Below are 19,245 nucleotides of genomic sequence, written 5' to 3'. Positions count from 1 at the left end.
AGGGCCAGGGAAAGAAGTGGAAAGAAATGGGGAATGGGAACAGGGTAGAAGGGATGACGAAGGAGTGACACTTCCCCGAGTATAGGTTTTTGTATAACCCTGACTCTTTGGATCATAGTAATGTTGCACATACCCAAAATATAAATAAAAAATTGAAATCAACCAGGATATTGGGGTGAGGGTACCTCAAATCAAACAGAAACAGGTTCAACTAACAATATTACAAATGAGTGTCTTAACCACGCTGAAGGAGAGAGGAAGAAAAGATCTAAGATACATAACTTTGGAGAGCAGTATTTTGACTATATCCTCTAAGGCCAAAGACAAAAACAACTGTACAAAAATATAACTTATTAATATGTTTGCAACAGGGGCATTTATTTGTTAGCAATTCAGACGCTACTTTATGTATCTACTGACCAGAAATAAACAGGTATGTAAACTATTTGATAATGAAAGCCAGGTCGGAGAACGAATCTACAAATAAGTCTAGAATGATTGGAATTGAAAGTATCAATACAAGCTCCTGGCTTTTAATAGCTATGCATACAGATAGATACCAAAATAAATGTAGATGTGTCTATAGGCATGGGTGTATACATACGTTATTTCCTAACCCTCTCCATAGAGAGAGCCTTAGCAGCAATGAAACGCCATTAATAATGAACACACACCGAGATACTGGTTGGTAAATGTCATTCCCCAAGAAAGGGAACCGGGGCCCCTTGTAGAAGTTGTTTTAATCCAGGGCTATAAGGGGTGTGTGTGTGTGAGGGTAGGGGGGCACACACATGATGAATCTGAACATCTTATTGTGCCAGAAAAAGGTACCAAAAAACGATAGGGTCATATCAAAAGACCACAGAACCAACCAAAATGACTTCCCAATGGCCAAGGCTAGAACAGTTCAAAGAACAAAATAATGATATAATTAGATTAAATTTTTATTTTATTTTATTGCAAGTTCTGGGATACATGTGCAGGATGTGCAGGTTCATTACATAGGTAAACCTGCGCCCTGGTGGTTTGCTGCACCCATCAACCCATCACCTAGGTATTAAGCCTGGCATGTATAACATAATTATTCAAGAGCCCATACTGAGATAAATAAATTGAAGAAATAAACAAATGAGGGAGTAAAGATAGCTCTTCCTTACAGAGGAATTCCAATTAATAAATGTAGCAGAAATTAGGAAAACAGAAAATCACCATTAGGTAATATTTGCTGTAGGCAAGATCCCTAGACAGATTTTAACAGTAGTGGGTCAAAGTCTGCGAAGAAACAGGAATATAAGAGGACCTATTGTGTTTCTTCTTAAAGAACTTTTCACACTATGTTTATTACTAACAAAGAAGAAAATAGTAGCATTACACTGGGGCAGCATAACTCCCACCACTTTAACCAAGTGATCAAGGTGAGGACCACCAGTAATACAACTTATGGATGTCATGTACCCCTGACATGATCCACGTAGAAGGGAACGAAATCACGTTTGCGGTAATGTCGCATAAGACCTAAAATTAGAGGCCCAATTATATGGATGCCTTGACATCTGGGGTAGAACAGGAGGACACTGACTGGCCTCACCACAAGTTATCTTCCCTATTGGGTTCCCAGGGAGAAAGACCCCCTGGCCAAAGTACCCTCCTTATTATCATGTTGAACAGACACAGTGCCTGCTTATCTCTGGGTAGCATGTTTCAGGTCCCCACCAGCCTGCAGAATTATTCAAACAAGCCAATCGTCCTCCCCTGAAACAACGGTCACTTCATCCTCTGGTTACTACAAAGACTTCCCCCTGAAAGCCCCTGCTTGTTCACTCTCTTCCAGAGTGTGACACTGTGTGGCTCTACCTGGCGTGAGGTGCCCTCCTCTCTCTGGTTGTGAGTAAATGTTACTAATAAATTGCTGTGGATTCCGTCTGTCCAGTATAGGGTACCATGTGTTCAGCCGCCCCCATAACACTAGGGTGGGAATCCCTCCCTCACCACTGGGAAAGGGAGGAGAATAAAACAGGTGTGCTTGCTACAAATGCACAACTTCAATCTAATCATAAGAAAACATGAGACAAACACAAATTGAGAGACATTCCACAAAACACCTGACTGGTATCTCCAAAAGTGTCAGGGCTGTGGAAGACCAATAAAGATTGAGGAAATGTCAGCCTGGAGGAGACTAAGGAGAAATGAAGACCAAATGCAATGAAGTGTCCTGGATAAGATCCTAGAATAGAAGAAGGACATCAGTGAGATAACTGGTGAAATTCACATAAAATCTGTAGATTAGTTAATAGTACCACATCAATGTTAACTGTTGGTAATTAACATCGATGTAGTAATGTTAATTAGTACATCAATGTAATGTAGTAGTTAGTTTTGGTAATTTTTCTATGGTTATATAAGATGTTAACATTAGGGAAATCCAGGCAAGGGCTCTCTGTATAATCATTTTTGTAACTTTTCTGTAAGTCCAAAGTTATTTCAGAGTAAAGAATTTTAAAAGACAAAATCAGTGGCTAAAGGGCTGGCAACCTATAAACCACACTGCTTAACGATAACCAATTGAAACATAGTTAGAAGGATGCATACATGCTCATACCACATCATTCATTAAAAAGACTATAAGAGATGAAAGCCCAGTCATCTCCAACACATAGGTGAATATGTATTTACTCTTCAGATGAGGAAAGCATTTTTAAGCATAAAAGGAATGAAATACAATAGAAAGAAAAATATCTATACAATCCAATATTTACAATTTAAAGCCCACCATATCAAAATTAACTATAAACAAAACTAAGATGCAAAAGAGAAATATAACTTTTTGACGAAGAAGAGAAAACCTGCCTGAGGAATTGCAAAGAGAGAGCATGAAGTGATTAGCCATACAATTGAAGCTAGTCACACGTGAAGATAAGGGATACATAGAGAGTGGAGTGGAGAGTGGACCACCGAGCAATCCAGCTGGATTTGCCTTTCCTATGAATCCCTAAACCTTGACCCTAGGTAATGTAGGCCAAAAAAGGCCTAGTTTATATAAAATTTATAGAAGGGCCGGGCGCAGTGGCTCACGCCTGTAATCCCAGCACTTTGGAAGGCCGAGGCGGGTGGATCACCTGAGGTCGGGAGTTGGAGACCAGCCTAACCAATATGGAGAAACCCCCTCTCTACTAAAAATACAAAAATTAGCCTGGCATGATGGCGCATACCTGTAATCCCAGGTACTTGGGAGGCTGAGGCAGGAGAATCACTTGAACCCGGGAGGTGGAGGTTGTGGTGAGCCGAGATCGCGACATTACGCTCCAGCCTGGGCAACAAGAGCCAAACTCCGTCTCAAAAAAAAAAAAAAAAAAAAAAGGCAAAAAAGAAAAGAAAGGAAATTCATGGAAAAGATATTGTTGTAATTTACCTAATTGGAAGAAGACTTGGAACCAACCTGGGAGCTACACTTCCCCTCAGAATCTTGCCACAAACAAGACGCAATCTTGCGGGTGGGGCCCAGCGTCTTAAGGGTTCCGTCTCAAAGCAGCGGGGAGAGGACTTCAATTGGCTCAGCTTGGTCAGGTGACCTCCTTTGGCCAATCATCTCCATACTGGGAGGCGGAGCCAGATTCCTGTCCCTCCCCCTCCTGGAGCTGGCAGGACAGGGAGCAGGGAAGGAGAAGGGGTTTCGAGAAACCAAGGGTGGGAGAGCGGGAGGGGCAGGAAGAGGAGCCAGATTCCTGCCCCTCCCCCTCCTGGAGCTGGGGGGACAGGGAGCAGGGAAGGAGAAGGGGTTTCGAGAAACCAAGGGTGGGAGAGCGGGAGGGGCAGGAAGGATTGTGGGACAGGCGGGTGGGAGTGTGTGAGGTGGAAAGGGAGGGGTGTTCTGATTATAAGCCTGCCCCACCTGCTGATTTCGTCTAGGTGAAAAGTGAGGCACAATGCCATTTGTGTATGGCCTGGGCACTGGCCAGTCAGGGTTTCTTTGCTTTCTTTCTTTTTCTTTTTTTCTTTTCTTTTTTTTTTTTCTTTTTTTTTTTTTTTTTTGAGACGGGAGTCTCACTCTGTTGCCCAAGCTGGAGTGCACTGGCAGGATCCCATCTCACGCAACCTCTGCCTCCCGGGTTCAAGCGATTCTCCTACCTCAGCCTCCCGAGTAGCTGGCATTACAGGCGCCTGCCACCACGCCCGGCTAGTTTTCCTATTTTCAGTGGAGACGGGGTTTTACCATGTTAGCCAGGATGGTCTCCCTCTCTTGACCTCATAATCCGCCCGACTCGGCCTCACAAAGTGCTGGGATTACAGGCGTGAGCCACCGCGCCTGGCCCCAGCGAGGGTTTCTACCAGGCCACGTCTAAACACAGACAGTTAAAAGCTCAAATTTAGTGGACGTGTAGCAGGGGATGCTTGCTTAAAAAACGCGTGGCCACTTGATGGCAAAAGGCTGTCAGATATTAGTGTCTCTGGTTCTCTGATATATTAAAGAAGGAAATGAGTCCTGACCAAAGATAGGAAAAATGTGTTGTCCTCTGCAGTGAAGCCAATAGAGCATTTACACTGATGCCTGGCAAAGGCAGCACAAAGGAGAAAACTTCCACCCATCTAATAATACTATCAATTGCAAAGCAGGCAATATTTGTTTGAATGTCCAACCCTCAGCCCACACTCCTGATTCCACTTCTTCCCTATTTGATTTTTCCCCCCACAGTCATCTTCTGGAATACAATATATTTCACTCATATGCTGTTTTTGTTTTTTATTGTCTGTCTCCCATGGTGGAAAAATACAAATTCCAGAAGGGCGAATATCTTTGTCTATTGCTCATTAATGTATCCTAAGTGCCTATAACAATGCCTGCTTCAGTGGATACTTTGAATGAATAAATGGATTTTTCTCCAGCCACACTAGCCTCCTTTTTGTTGCTCTAACACTAGCTCAGCAAGCACACTCCCATACCGTTAAGTGTTTTTCTGTAACAGCCTGGCCTTAGATATCCCTATAGCTACCTTCCTTACTTAGTGTACATCTCTGATCACCTTATCAGACATGTAGTACTTTTCTTCATGACAGTTAGCATGTCACTGTGTTGTTTTTATGTTTTGCTTTGTTGTTTTCTTTTACTCTAATTACAGGTAAAGAAGCAGATCAGCTATGCCTGTTTTAATTTTTGCAGTACGGTGTCATCTTTCAGTAGATGGGGTAATGGGCATCAGGTATCTTAGGATTGAATCCGTGGCATTACCACTTTGTAGCTAAATAACCTTGGCCAGGTAAACTCTTCCAAGCTTTTATTATCCATCTTTAAACTGGGAATAGTAATAAATTTAACCTCATAAGGCTGTGATGACATTTCATTAAGACAGTCCATATTCAGTCATGCACCACATAATGACTTTTTGTTCAACGATAGACCACATATATGATGGTGGTCCCATCATATCATAAGGTGATATGTGCAGATTCCTGTTCTGATACCATCCTAGCAAACTAGATTGCTGGTTCACCTTGCCTCTTCACAGATGGCTGGGGGTGGGACCTGAACTTCTACCCTAGCCCCCCTGAGAACATTTCCAATAAAAAAGGGGGCACCAATTCACAACACTTTGTTACCTCAGAGGTGGGGTCGGGGAGTATAGGCACAGTTCTTTGCTAGGCTTCAGGGAAAGGGGAACTGGACGGCTGACTCAATGTTTTGTTGCTGCAGTGTGGTGGGGCAGAAGCCTAGGTCCCCACTGGTCTCTGAGAACATCAGGAGAAGGAGGGGGAAAGGAGACTGCCAACAAACCCTGCCTCCCACCACCTGATTCCATCTTGATGATGGGTGGACAAGGAGGCACAGCTCTCCATAGGGCCTAGCTTACACAGAATGCCTGAGGGGGAAAGCAGAGTGTCTATTAGCCCCACCTCACACCGCTTTATTGAGTTTGGATGAGTGTAAAGGTTCAACTTTCCACTGGGCATCACTGACACCAGAGATGGGGATAAACGGAATGCTTCCTAGTCCCAACTTGGACTGCCTTGTTCAGTGTTATTGATGTCAGGTGAAGGTGAAGGCTCATCTTGCTGCTGGACACCACTGACACTACCCTGACAGGTGAATTGGATCATCACCATCTGTCTCAGAGAGGCAGGATAGAAGACAAGTTTCCTTCTTGTTCCCTGAAACCTCGGGGGGTGGGGGAGGTAAGGTTTTTCCATTGTTGTTTGTCTAGTGTAGGGGAGGGGAATTTGTCACAAAGGTTTTTCAGTTTTTAGATCACGTTTTTTCTGGTCTTTTGGCAGAGGGAATAGGCTTTTCTTGGAGCTTTGTGTCTGCCACTGTTGGTGGTTCTGGACTGGGGGCTTCTGCGGTGCCCTGTCTGGGATATTGGGTGGAAATAGAAAAACCAAGGGAATGCACTGCCTGTGTTCTTGCTCGAGTCCTGAGAGCACGAGTCAGTCTGCTTTCCCCTTTCCACGTTTCAGAGTTTTCTTTGCTGGTTTGCTGTTATATTCAGCGTGTTCTGATGTAGAGGGACCATCTGGGAGGAAAGGGCAAACTCCAGCTTGGCCAGAACTGGAGGTCTCTAGGATGTTTATTTCTGAGAATTTTATTTTGACGTCTCTTGTGGGCCTACCAAGATCTGACCATCTCTTGATCATCTATTGGTTGCAGAGCAAGCAGTTCCTCGATTAGTAGATGTAATCATAAACTTGCCTTTGTGATCTTTTTCTTCTTCCTGAACTTCCTGATTTCTGAACTCCTATGACTCATGATGCATTCTCAATAAAATCTGCCATATTAAATTCATTTTCTAAGCTTTCGTGTTTCCAAGTATGCCCATTTAACTCTCTGAGACGTATTTATTTATCTTTTAATATTTGTTTCTCTCAGCAGTGACCAAACACTAGTTGCAAGCTGGTAAGTTTTCCTTACACAAGACTTTTTTACAAGTCAGAGTCTGAAAGATCTGGCCTGACTTGCGGATGGAATCTATATGAATGAAAAGGACATCTCTATGGAAGATACTGGTAAACTTTTTTGTCAGCTTAGAGCCTGTTGTCCTGGCTTTGCTCACAAGGTTTGACGCTGAAAGACTGTGAAATCTTCTGAATGTGAAATAGTGTATTGGAAATGTTTCTTTGTTTAATTAATTCCGTAGGTTGGGGGTCATGACATTCTAAAGTAAATAAGAAAAGAGACTATTTTCTGAAGACTAGAAAAGGCGCATATTAAAATCATTACACTGACCAAGTATCCACTCTCAGGCATCTTCTTACAGTGACTTCTTAATACAGGCCAATATCTCTGATCAATATCGATGCAAAAATCCTCAACTAAATGCTAGCAAACCCAATTCAACAATACATCAGAAAGATCGTTCGTCATGACCAAGTGGGATTTATCCCTGGGATGCGAGGATGGTTCAACATATGCAACTCAATCAATGTGACACATCACATCAACAGAATCAAAGATAAAAACCATATGATTATTTCAATTGATGCTGAAAAAGCATTTGATAAAAATCCAACATTCCTTCCTGATAAAATTCTCAACAAACTGGGTATGGAAGGAACATACCTCAACATAATAAAAGTCATATACAACAGACTGACAGCTAGTATCATACTGAATGGGGAAAAAGTGAAAGCCTTTCCTCTAAGATCTGAAACATGACAAGGATGCCCACATTCACCACTGGTAGTCAACATAGTACGGGAAGTCTTTGCTCAAGCAATCAGGTAAGAGAAAGAAGTAAAGAGCATCCACACTGGAAAGGAAGAAGCCAAATTACCTTTGTTTGCTGATGATATGATCTTATATTTAGAAAAACCTTAAGACTCCACCAGAAAACTATTAGAACTGATCAACCAATCTAGTAAAGTTGCAGGATACAAAATCAACCTACAAAAATCACTAGCATTTGTATATGCCAATAGCGAACACCCTGAAAAAGAAATCAGAATTAATCTCACTTACAATAGACACAAATAAAATTAAATACCTCGGAATTAACCAAAGAAGTGAAAGATCTCCACAACGAAAACTATAAGACATTCATGAAAGAAATCGAAGAGGACACAATAATGGAAAGTTATTCCATGTTCATGCATTGGAAGAATCAATATTGTTTAAATGTCCATCATACCCAAAGCAATCCACAGATTCGATGCAATCCCTACAAAAACACCAGTGACATTCTTTACAGAAATAGGAAAAGCAATCCTAAAATGTATATAGTACCACAAAAGACCCAGAATAGCCAAAGCTATCCTGAGCAAAAAAGAACAACACTGGAGGAGTCACATTACCTGACTTCAAATTATACTACAGAGCTATAGTAACCAAATCAGCAAGGTACTGACATTAAAACAGACCCATAGACCAATGGGACAGAATAGGCAACCCAGGAACAAATCCACACACCCACAGTGAACTCATTTTTGACAAAGGTGCCAAGAACATACATTGGGAAAAGGACAGTCTCTTCAATAAATGGCGCCGGTGCTGGGAAAACTGGGTATCCCTATGGAGAAGAATGAAACTTGACCCTTATCTCTGATCTTATATAAAAATCAAATCAGAATGGATTAAAGACGTAAATCTGAGATGTCAGCCTATGAAACTTCTACAAGAAAACACCGGGCAAACGTCCAGGATACTGTTCTGGGCAAAAATTTCTCGAGTAATACCCGAGAAGCACTGGCATCCAAAGCAAAAATGGACAAACGGGATCAAGCATGACACGACTTAAAAAGCTTCTGCACAGCAAAGGAAACAAACACTAAAGTGAAGACACAACCCACAAAATGGGAAAGAATATTTGCAAGCTACCTATCTGAGAAGGGATTAATAACCAGTATAATATACAAGGAGCTCAAACAACTGTATTGGAGAAAATTCAATAATCCAGTTAGAGAATGGGCAAAAGATTTGAATACACATTTCTCAAAAGAAGACGTACAAATGGCAAACAGGCAGATGAAGAGGTGCTCAATATCACTGATCTTCAGAGCAATGCAAATCACAGCCACAATGAGATATCTTCTCACCCCAGTTAAAATGGCTTATATCCAAAAGACAGGCAATAACAAATGCTGATGAGGGTGTGGAGAAAAGGGAACCCGCGTACACTGTTGGTGGGAATGAAATTAGTACAACGACTATGGGGAACAGTTTGCAGGTTCCTCAAAAAACTAAAATTTGAGCTACCATATGATCCACCAATCCAACTGCTGAGTATATACCCGAAAGAAAGGAAATCAGTATATGGAAGAGATATCTGCACTCCTGTTTGTTGCAGCGCTGTTTACAATAGCAACATGTGGAAGCAACCTAAGTGTCCATCAACAGATGAGTGGATAAAGAAAATGTGCTACATATACCCAATGGAGTACTATTCAGTCATAAAAAGAATGAGATCCGGTCATCTGCAACAACGTGGATGGAACTGGAGATCTTTATGTTGAGTGAGATAGACTTTATGTTGAGGCACAGATAGACAAACATCGCATGTTCTCACTTATTTGTAGGACCTGAAAAATCAAAATGATTGATCTCGTGGACACAGAGGGTAGAAGGATGGTTACCAGAGGCTGGGAAGGGTAGTGTGGAGGCAGGGGGTAGGTGGGGATGGTTAATGGATACAAAAAAATACGAAAAGAATGAATAAGGTGGGATATCACAGCATGTTGCCTAAAGTCAGTAATAGTTGAATTGCACATTTTAAAGTACCTAAGAGGATGCAGATTGTTTGTAACACACATAACAAATGCTTGAGGGGATGTGATGTGATTAGTACACATTGCATGCCTGTTCCAACATATCTCATATACCCCATAAATATATACACCTACTATGTACCCACAAAAATGTAAAAATGAAAAAAAATTAAAAGAACTTCAGGGTAATGAACTAGGATATCTGGCAGTGAAAATAACTAAACAGCAAAACATTCAAGGTACTGCGTGACTTTGTTCGGCCACTTAGACAAAAATGAGAGAAGAGAGAAATGCTTTAAAGACGGAATTTGTAAATTAAAAGATAGGAAGAAGGTAAATATGTTGAAAAATTTCACCCTAGCCATGTAAAGAATGAAAAAGCGTGTTTAGGAGTGCAAACTAAAGACATGGCCAAGTGACCACTTTGCTAATGAGATTACCACGGATAGAAGGGAAACAGGTGCTATTCAGTAAGACAAAGACCACTGGAGAAAGGCCCTGACAGCATTTCAGAGTTTTCCAGGCTGCTCCTCCAGTCACATGCCCAGTGCACAATGCGAAGGCAAAGTTTCCAGAGAGACGCCCACGGGACCTCAACATCTGCTGCCCCCTGCTGCTTTAAGTGTCTGCTGCCCGCACCTTCGTGCAGCACTCCTCGGCTGTCCCAGCCATAGTTCAAGGGGGGCCGGGTGCTGAACAGGCTGCCGGTCTGGAAGGCTCAAGCGGTGGACCTTGGCGGCATCCAAATGGTGCTAATTCTGCAGGTGCACAGCATTCACGAGCTATGGGTCTGTGACGGCCTGCACCTAGATTTCGCAGAATGTTGCAGACAGCCTGAGGACCCATGTAGAGACCTGCCACAGGGGCAGAGCTGTCAGAGAGAGTCCCCATCAGGCCAGCACCTGATGGGGCTGTGGGAACAAGTCAGTTGCAGAGAGTCCCAATTCGGGTAATGTCTAGTAGAGGCGTGGGAGCTGGACTGCTACTAAGATTCCAGAATTTCAGAGCTACTGGCATTTAATGATACCCTGGGAGAGCTGGAGGAACAAGATTCCAACCTGTGAGAGCTGCTGGATGGACTGAGCCTAGCAAAGCCATAGAAGCATGGCTGCCTGAGAATCTGGGGGCCCAATCCCTGCCTCAGAAGGCAGAACTTGAACATTATTCTCAAGCCTCAAAATTTAATGTTGTTTGCTCTGATGGGTTTTGGACTTTCTCAGGATCAGTTATGTCTTTTCTGTTGCCTGTCTCTCCCTCCTGGAATGAGAATGTCCATCCTACGCCTGTCCCACCACTGTATTTTGGGAATAGACAACTTGTTTTGATTTCACAGACTCAGAGCTAGAGGAAATTTGCCTCAGTCTGGATCCTGCCTTGAGTCTCACCCATCTCTAATTTAGATGAGACTCTGGACTTTGGGTGCTGGAGTGAGTTAAGACTTTGGGGCTACTGGGATGGAATTAATGTATTTTGCATGTGAGAAGGACATAAATTTGGGGGGCCAGGGGCAGGATGCAATGGTTGGTTTGAATGTGTCCCCAAAAAAGCATGTGTTGGAAACTTAATCCCCAGTGCAACACTGTTGGGAGGTTGGGCCTAATGGGAGGTGTTTAGGTCATGAGGGTTGCACCTTGATGAATGGATTAATACCAATTATAAAAGGGCTTGAGTCTATGAGTTTGATCTCTTGCTTTCTCTCACTTGTGCACTCTAGCCCTCCCACCTTCTGCCATTGGATGACACAGCAAGAAGGCTCTCGTCAGATGCAAGCCCCCCCACCTTGCACTTCCCAGCCTCCAGAACTGTAAGATATAAATTGCTGTTCTTTATAAACCACTCAGTGATGCAGTTTGGCTCTGTGTCTCCACCCAAGTCGTCATGTTGAATTGTAATCCCCACGTGTGGAGGGAGGGACCCGATGGGAGGTGACTGGATCATGGGGGCAGTTTTCCCCATGCCGTTCTCATGATAGTGATGGAGTTCCCGCGAGAGCTGATGGTTTTAAAGTGTGGCGCTTCCTCGCTCTCTCTCTCACCTGCCATCATATAAGACAAGCCTTGCTTCCCCTTCGCCTTCTCCCATGATTGTAAGTTTCCTGAGCCCTCCCCAGCCATGTGGAACTGTGAGTCAACTGAACCTTTTCTGTTTATAAATTACCGAGTCTCAGGTAGTATTTTTACAGCAGTGTGAGAACAGACTAACATACCCAGTGTTGGGTGTTCTCTTATAATAGCACAAAATGGACTAAGACAGGTATCTCAGGGTTCACTTCACCCTCATCCTCAGGACAATGGAAAACACTCAGCCTGGGCCCTTGCCACCTACCAGCTCTAACTGAAAGTGAGTCTGCTGGGTGTCCTGTGGGTTGGAGTGGGAGAGGGGGCCCAGAACCCTTCATGCCCTGTGAGATCCTGAGGCCAAGGATTGGCACTGACCAATTCACCCATGGTGTGGCATGTGGGAAGTGACCTGTCACCACTGTCTTCACATGGTGTTTGTGAGGAGAATCTGTGAGATCTGGAGCTGGGGTTCAGAGAAAATTGAGGGGATCTGTCAAACAAGGCAAGAGTAGGCCTCAGACCATTTTGTCAGGCTCACGTGAGCAAGGTGGAGTTTTCAAAATAAGTCCTTTCCCGAAGGGCATAGTGAGGAGAGCCCTGGGAGCCAGAAGAGGCTCTACTTCCTGTTCTTAGTGCCCCCTGAGTTTGCCACCAACACCCAGGAAGCTGTTTCCAATTGAGTCACCCCTGCAGAGCAAGCTAACTATAGTCGGGAGACCTGGAACCCAGGTACTTGTAGCTACGGACATGGGGGAACTCTGAGGGCCTGCTGCATGCCATGCTCTGTGCTTGCTGCATTACATTACATTACATTTTCTTCCTCCATGTGTTCCTCATAACAGGATTCTGGTAGGCAGAATTACCAGCTTCTTGGCCTGTCTTAGGTTGCTGAGACTTAATGAGTTGTAGAAGCTTGTCAGGGTTCATTCAGATGCTACATGAAATTGCCAGCATTAGAACTGAGCTCTATTAGATGGGCATGATTTCACCACACATAGTTTCAATAAACTCTTGCATATCACATATTCTTAAGGAAGGACAAAGTTATAAAAATATCTGAAAATAACTGAATGACAGAAAAAAAAGTTCAGTCCATCTCAGAGAGGGCATATTAGAGACAGACATGGAAAGTATAAAGGAAATAGGAAAGATAATTTAGTGGCCACTGGAATGAGAGTAGAAAAAAAGAATCACACCTTTTCCCTTTAAAGTATTGAATGTACGTAGATGCCATCTGTTTGTCAGAGTCAGACTTATAACCCCAAAAGTCTCGGGACAGATCAGTTTGCAAGGGGAAGGGAGTGATAAAAGGGACTGATATGCAGTGCATCAACCAGAAATTTCTATAATTGTCCATCCTTTAACAGCAATCCCTTCTTGTGTCTCTATGCCCCGAGAGACATCCAACCCCTGAGAGAGCAGAAGATAAGTCTGCACACTGAGAGTTTGAACATTCTAAACGATGGAATTGTGATATACAAATCACACATCTACATAGATAGGGGTAACTCTCAAGTCAAGAGTTATTATAATCTTTCTTTAAAAAAAAACAGCATAGCATGAACACTTCTTAAAAGAAAAATATTTATCTGCTTTTTTGTTAATTTGCTGTTACATATTTTCAACTGTTTCTCTCAAGAAATTTTCCTAATTAAAAAATACTAAACATTATAAATGTATATTTAGCAGATGAAATCATTCTACATCTTCCATCTATATGATCCCATCACTGTGACCCATACATATTCAATGTAAAAAGATTGGTGTATATTTTTCAGATGTGTTTCTCTTTGGGTAATAGGTCTACCTACCTGTCATAGTCTGTTTTCTACTGCTATAACAGAATGCACAGGCTAGGCAATTTATAAAGAAGACAATTTTGTTTGGCTCACTGTTCTGATGGCTGGGAAGTCTCAAGAGCATGGCACCAGTATCTGGCAGGGGACACTGAAGGTGTCACATGGTGATAGAGTGTGTGAGACAAAGAGAAAATGGGGTTTGGACTTAGCCTTTTATCAGGAGCCCACTGCCATGATAACTAACACAGTCTCACAATAACGGCATTAATCCATTCATGAGGGCAGAGCCCTCACGACCTAGTCTGTTCTGAAAGGTCCTACCTCTCAACATTGTTACAACAGCAATTAAGTATCCAACACATGAACTTTGAAGGACATATTCAAAGCATAGCACTACCTTAAATTTTTTTTTAAGTATTCATTTGTAGGTTCCTTTTAAAATTTGTAATCATATAAATAACTTTATTCAAATTGGCTTCATTACTTACTTGGACAACAGATTTTCATTTCTTCAATTAGTGTGGTTTTGTGGCAAGCCAAAGTCTCACTAACACAGGCCTCCATATCAACTGTTTCAGTTCTGACTCAGTGGTGAAGTTAAATATTAAAAACTGGGTGGGGCCAAGATGGCCGAATAGGAACAGCTCCAGTCTACAGCTCCCAGTGTGAGCGACGCAGAAGACAGGTGATTTCTGCATTTCCAACTGAGGTACCAGGTTCATCTCACAGGGGAGTGCCGGACAGTGGGTGCAGGACAGTGGGTGCAGCGCACCGTGCGTGAGCCGAAGCAGGGAGAGGCATCGCCTCACCCAGGAAGCGCAAGGGGTCAGGGAATTCCCTTTCCTAGTCAAAGAAAGGGGTGACAGAGGGCACCTGGAAAATCGGGTCACTCCCACCCTAATACTGCGCTTTTCCAACGGGCTTCACAAACAGCACACCAGGAGATTATATCACGCACATGGCTCAGAGGGTCCTACGCCCACGGAGCCTCGCTCATTGCTAGCACAGCAGTCTGAGATCAAGCTGCAAGGCAGCAGCGAGGCTGGGGGAGGGGTGCCCGCCATTGCTCAGGCTTGAGTAGGTAAACAAAGCGGCCAGGAAGCTCGAACTGGGTGGAGCCCACCACAGCTCCAGGAGGCCTGCTGCCTCTGTAGACTCCACCTCTGGGGGCAGGGCACAGACAAACAAAAGACAGCAATAACCTCTGCAGTCTTAAATGTCCCTGTCTGACAGCTTTGAAGAGAGCAGTGGTTCTCCCAGCACGCAGCTTGAGATCTGAGAAGAGGCAGACTGCCTCCTCAAGTGGGTCCCTGACCCCCAAGTAGCCTAACTGGGAGGCACCCCCCAGTAGGGGCGGACTGACACCTCACACGGCCAGGTACTCCTCTGAGACAAAACTTCCAGAGGAACGATCAGGCAGCAGCATTTGCGGTTCACCAATATCTGCTGTTCTGCAGCCACCGCTGCTGATACCCAGGCAAACAGCATCTGGAGTGGACCTCCAGTAAACTCCAACAGACCTGCAGCTGAGGGTCCTGGCTGTTAGAAGGAAAACTAACAAACAGAAAGGACATCCACACCAAAAACCCATCTGTATGTCACCATCATCAAAGACCAAAGGTAGATAAAACCACAAAGATGGGGAAAAAACAGAGCAGAAAAACTGGAAACTCTAAAAATCAGAGTGCCTCTCCTCCTCCAAAGGAACACAGCTCCTCACCAGCAACAGAACAAAGCTGGACAGAAAATGACTTTGACAAGTTGAGAGAGGAAGGCTTCAGAAGATCAAACTAAGTTTGAACCAATGGTAAAGAAGTTAAAAACTTTGAAAAAAAATTAGATGAATGGATAACTACAATAATCAATGCAGAGAAGTCCTTCAAGGACCTGATGGAGCTGAAAACCACGGCACAAGAACTACGTGATGAATGCACAAGCCTCAGTAACCGATGCAATCAACTGGAAGAAAGGGTATCAGCAACGGAAGATGAAATGAATGATATAAAGCGTGAAGAGAAGTTTAGAGAAAAAAGAATGAAAAGAAACAAACAAAGCCTCCAAGAAATATGGAACTATGTGAAAAGACCAAATCTACGTCTCATTGGTGTACCTGAAAGTGATGGGGAGAATGGAACCAAGTCGGAAAACACTCTGCAGGATATTATCCAGGAGAACTTCCCCAATCTAGCAAGGCAGACCAACATTCAAATTCAGGAAATACAGAGAAAGCCACAAAGATGCTCCTCAAGAAGAGCAACTCCAAGACACATAATTGTCAGATTCACCAAAGTTGAAATGAAGGAAAAAATGTTAAGGGCAGCCAGAGAGAAAGGTCAAGTTACCCACAAAGGGAAGCCCATCAGACTAACAGCTGATCTCTCGGCAGAAACCCTACAAGCCAGAAGAGAGTGGGGGCCAATATTCAACATTCTTAAAGAAAAGAATTTTCAACCCAGAATGTCATATCCAGCCAAACTAAGCTTCATAAGTGAAGGAGAAATAAAATACTTTACAGACAAGCAAATGCTGAGAGATTTTGTCACCACCAGGCCTGCCCTAAAAGAGCTCCTGAAGGAAGCACTAAACATGGAAAGGAACAACCAGTACCAGCCACTGCAAAAACATGCCAAATTGTAAAGACCATCCAGGCTAGGAAGAAACTGCATCAACTAATGAGCAAAATAACCAGCTAACATCATAATGACAGGATCACATTCACACATAACAATACTAACCTTAAATGTAAATGGGCTAAATGCTCCAATTAAAAGGCACAGACTGGCAAATTAGATAAAGAGTCAAGACCCATCAGTGTGCTGTATTCAGGAAACCCATCTCATGTGCAGAGACACACATAGGCTCGAAATAAAGGGATGGAGGAAGATCTACCAAGCAAATGGAAAACAAAAAAAAGGCAGGGGTTGCAATCCTAGTCTCCGATAAAACAGACTTTAAACCAACAAAGATCAAAAGAGACAAGGTCATTACACAATGGTAAAGGGATCAATTCAACAAGAAGAACTAACTATCCTAAATATATATGCACCCAATACAAGAGCACCCAGATTCATAAATCAAGTCCTTAGTGACCTACAAAGAGACTTAGACTCCTACACAATAATAATGGGAGACTTTAACACCCTACTGTCAACATTAGACAGATCAACAAGACAGAAAGATAACAAGGATACCCAGGAACTGAATTCAGCTCTGCACCAAGTGGACCTAATCGACATCTACAGAACTCTCCACCCCAAATCAACAGAATATACATTCTTCTCAGCACCACACCACACCTATTCCAAAATTGACCACATACTTGGAAGTAAAGCACTCCTCAGCAAATGTAAAAGAACAGAAATTATAACAAACTGTCTCTCAGACCACAGTGCAATCATGTGTCCGTTAATACCAATTCCCACTTAATTAGTGCACAGGCCTTTCCTGGAGAGTCCAACCGATATATCAATAAACATCTTCTTTTAACTTTTGTGTTTATGGGGTGGCCCACAAAAATTAAAACTAATAATGGTCCAGCTTATGCCAGCTCACAATTTCAACAATTTTCTCACACGTGGAATATCCAACATTCCACAGGCATCCTGTATAACCCCTAAGCACAGGCCATAGTAGAGCGTGCCCACTCCACTCTTAAAAATATTCTCTAAAAACAAAAAAGGGGGAGTATGAGTAAAGACCCTGCGATGCTACTAGCACAAGTCTTATTGACCCTTAATTTTTAAAATTTAGATGACAAATTTCAATTGGCTATAGAAAAGCACTTTGCTAAAACCTCTCAAGACATAAAACCCACAGTTTTATGGAAAGATGTAAACAGTAATGTATGGTGTGGTCCAAATGAACTGTTAACGTGAGGAAGAGGATATGCTTGTGTTCACACCCCCTCAGGTCCTCTTTGGATTCCAGCATGATGCATCAAACCATACCGTGGCATGGCTGGGGCCCAACCTGGTACCAAAAATGAAGAAAATGACCCTATAAGACCCACAGCCCTGGACAATGTGGCTTCCTTGGATGACACAAACCCCGGACATTACCTGGGGGATGCTAAAGAAGACAACTCAAGAGGCTGAACAAATCCTACTCTGGATACAGACACCATTTACTCCAGATAATTTGTTCCTTGCTATGCTCTCTGTTGTACATTGCAACTCACGTAGGGTATTGATCCTTTTCATGCTCTCACTTTGTCTGCAACCTGTATCTGCTATGCTCTATTGGGCTTATATCTTAGATCCACCTTTCTTTCACCCTGTCACCTGGCAGACACCCCCTTCCCAGCCTTTAATAACTTAACTTCTTGGCTGGGAGGGATAGATTTACCCTACACATCCAACAAACAGCCATATGGAAGGGTGTGCAAGATCATCTCTCCCAGATAGACCCCCGCTCTTGGGCACCACTCCTTGATTGGAAGAGTGTTGTTCATTATACACATGTTTGTCATATATTATTTGCTAATTATAGGATGCAAAGCTGGAATAAGAGCAGTGACCACGATGCCTGACAGACCTGTTGCTGCACACATCTGCACTCTTCAATCAACAAAGCCTGATGCAAAAAACAGAAAAAGGGGAGACTTAGGGGTTCAGTCTGGGTGGTAGAAAAATTATAAAGATAAAGATAAAGTTATAGGAAATAGACACAAACCTTCTTGGAAGGCTGGAAGGTTTGCATAGCTTCAGTAAAAAATTTGGCTGAAGGCAGCCTAATTCTCTTACCTTGAGTTAGTAGCTTAGAGTAGGTACAAAGGAGTGTAAGGGAGTTTATCTAAAGAGCTTGTTTACTCATGTGGTCCTAAGACTGGCCTTTGATCATTCGTAGGACTGCTCTCTCCAGGGGAGGGTGACCAGATTAATTACCCACAGGTGTGTTGATTCAAAGCCTTTGTCATTAAATCTGCACTGAATAAATGCCCACAAGGCCAGCTATTCAGTGTGTGCAGTTGCTACATCTCTTTCTGTGAGTGGCCTTGGACCCTAGCCACTCTTTCACTGAATATTGGTGTCTGAGTATGTTATTGATCCATCGTGCAGCCTGGATCTGTGGGTCAGACCCCAGCACAGTCCTACATCAACTTATTAATAGTGGTACTGTAGCCAGTGACCCAAGGCCATAGAGTGAGTTGATGGCAAAACTAAGGATAGTTATACCTCCTGACACTTTAACTACCAGATTAGAGTTCTTTCACCTGTAATCATTCTGTCACCTTGAAAAAAGGGTAGTCAGTGAAAGGAAAATCACCAAGGTGCTAGCAATTATATGTGGGTAGCTGGGATGTGGGTGACTGAATTTCTAACTCATTGAGCAGATCATTTTACTTTTCTAGGTCCTGGTTCTTCTATCTGTGAAACACAGGTGATCCTCTTTTCTGTCCCCTCACAAGGTTTGAGTTGGGACAAACAGGACAACATCTGGGAAAAGGTAATTTGCAATCTATAGGAGAAAGAATTACTGTACCTTAATGTCTTAACAGTATCAGGACATAAAGGAGACCCAACTGATCTAAAGATCATCAAAGGAACCCTGAGAGGCTGTCCTTGGAAAATAAAGCCAATAATCCAGAAAGGAGAAAAGGTGTGTTAGTCAGGTTGTCAGTACACAAGAGCTAGACAAGACACGGGCTATATCACAGTATCTGGCTCAGAGTTCTCCGGCACAGTGTCTAAGGCAGATTT

The 19,245-nt window shown here is 43.1% G+C and overlaps 1 protein-coding gene across 3 annotated transcripts in view; it reads right to left on the bottom strand.

Annotated features, from left to right (window-relative positions):
• LOC129024333 (nuclear RNA export factor 2) overlaps window positions 1-3,517 on the bottom strand; it is a 72,670-nt gene extending 69,153 nt beyond the window's left edge. The window contains exons 1-2 of one of the 3 annotated variants that reach the window (XM_054471304.1): window positions 3,410-3,479; window positions 3,210-3,307 (exon numbers count right to left, since the gene is read on the bottom strand). The gene's annotated coding sequence lies outside the window, so the exon portion shown is untranslated. Of the gene's footprint in view, window positions 1-3,209; window positions 3,308-3,409 lie in introns of all 3 variants that reach the window. The other 2 variants (XM_054471306.1, XM_054471303.1) reach the window with 2 other exon arrangements.
• Between the last annotated feature and the right edge of the window lie 15,728 nt (window positions 3,518-19,245).

Source organism: Pongo pygmaeus, chromosome X (assembly GCF_028885625.2).
Source record: "Pongo pygmaeus isolate AG05252 chromosome X, NHGRI_mPonPyg2-v2.0_pri, whole genome shotgun sequence".
NCBI classification, from domain to species: domain Eukaryota; kingdom Metazoa; phylum Chordata; class Mammalia; order Primates; family Hominidae; genus Pongo; species Pongo pygmaeus.
The sequence above is the reverse complement of the archived record's forward strand: the minus strand, read 5'-3'. Positions and strand labels throughout refer to the sequence as shown.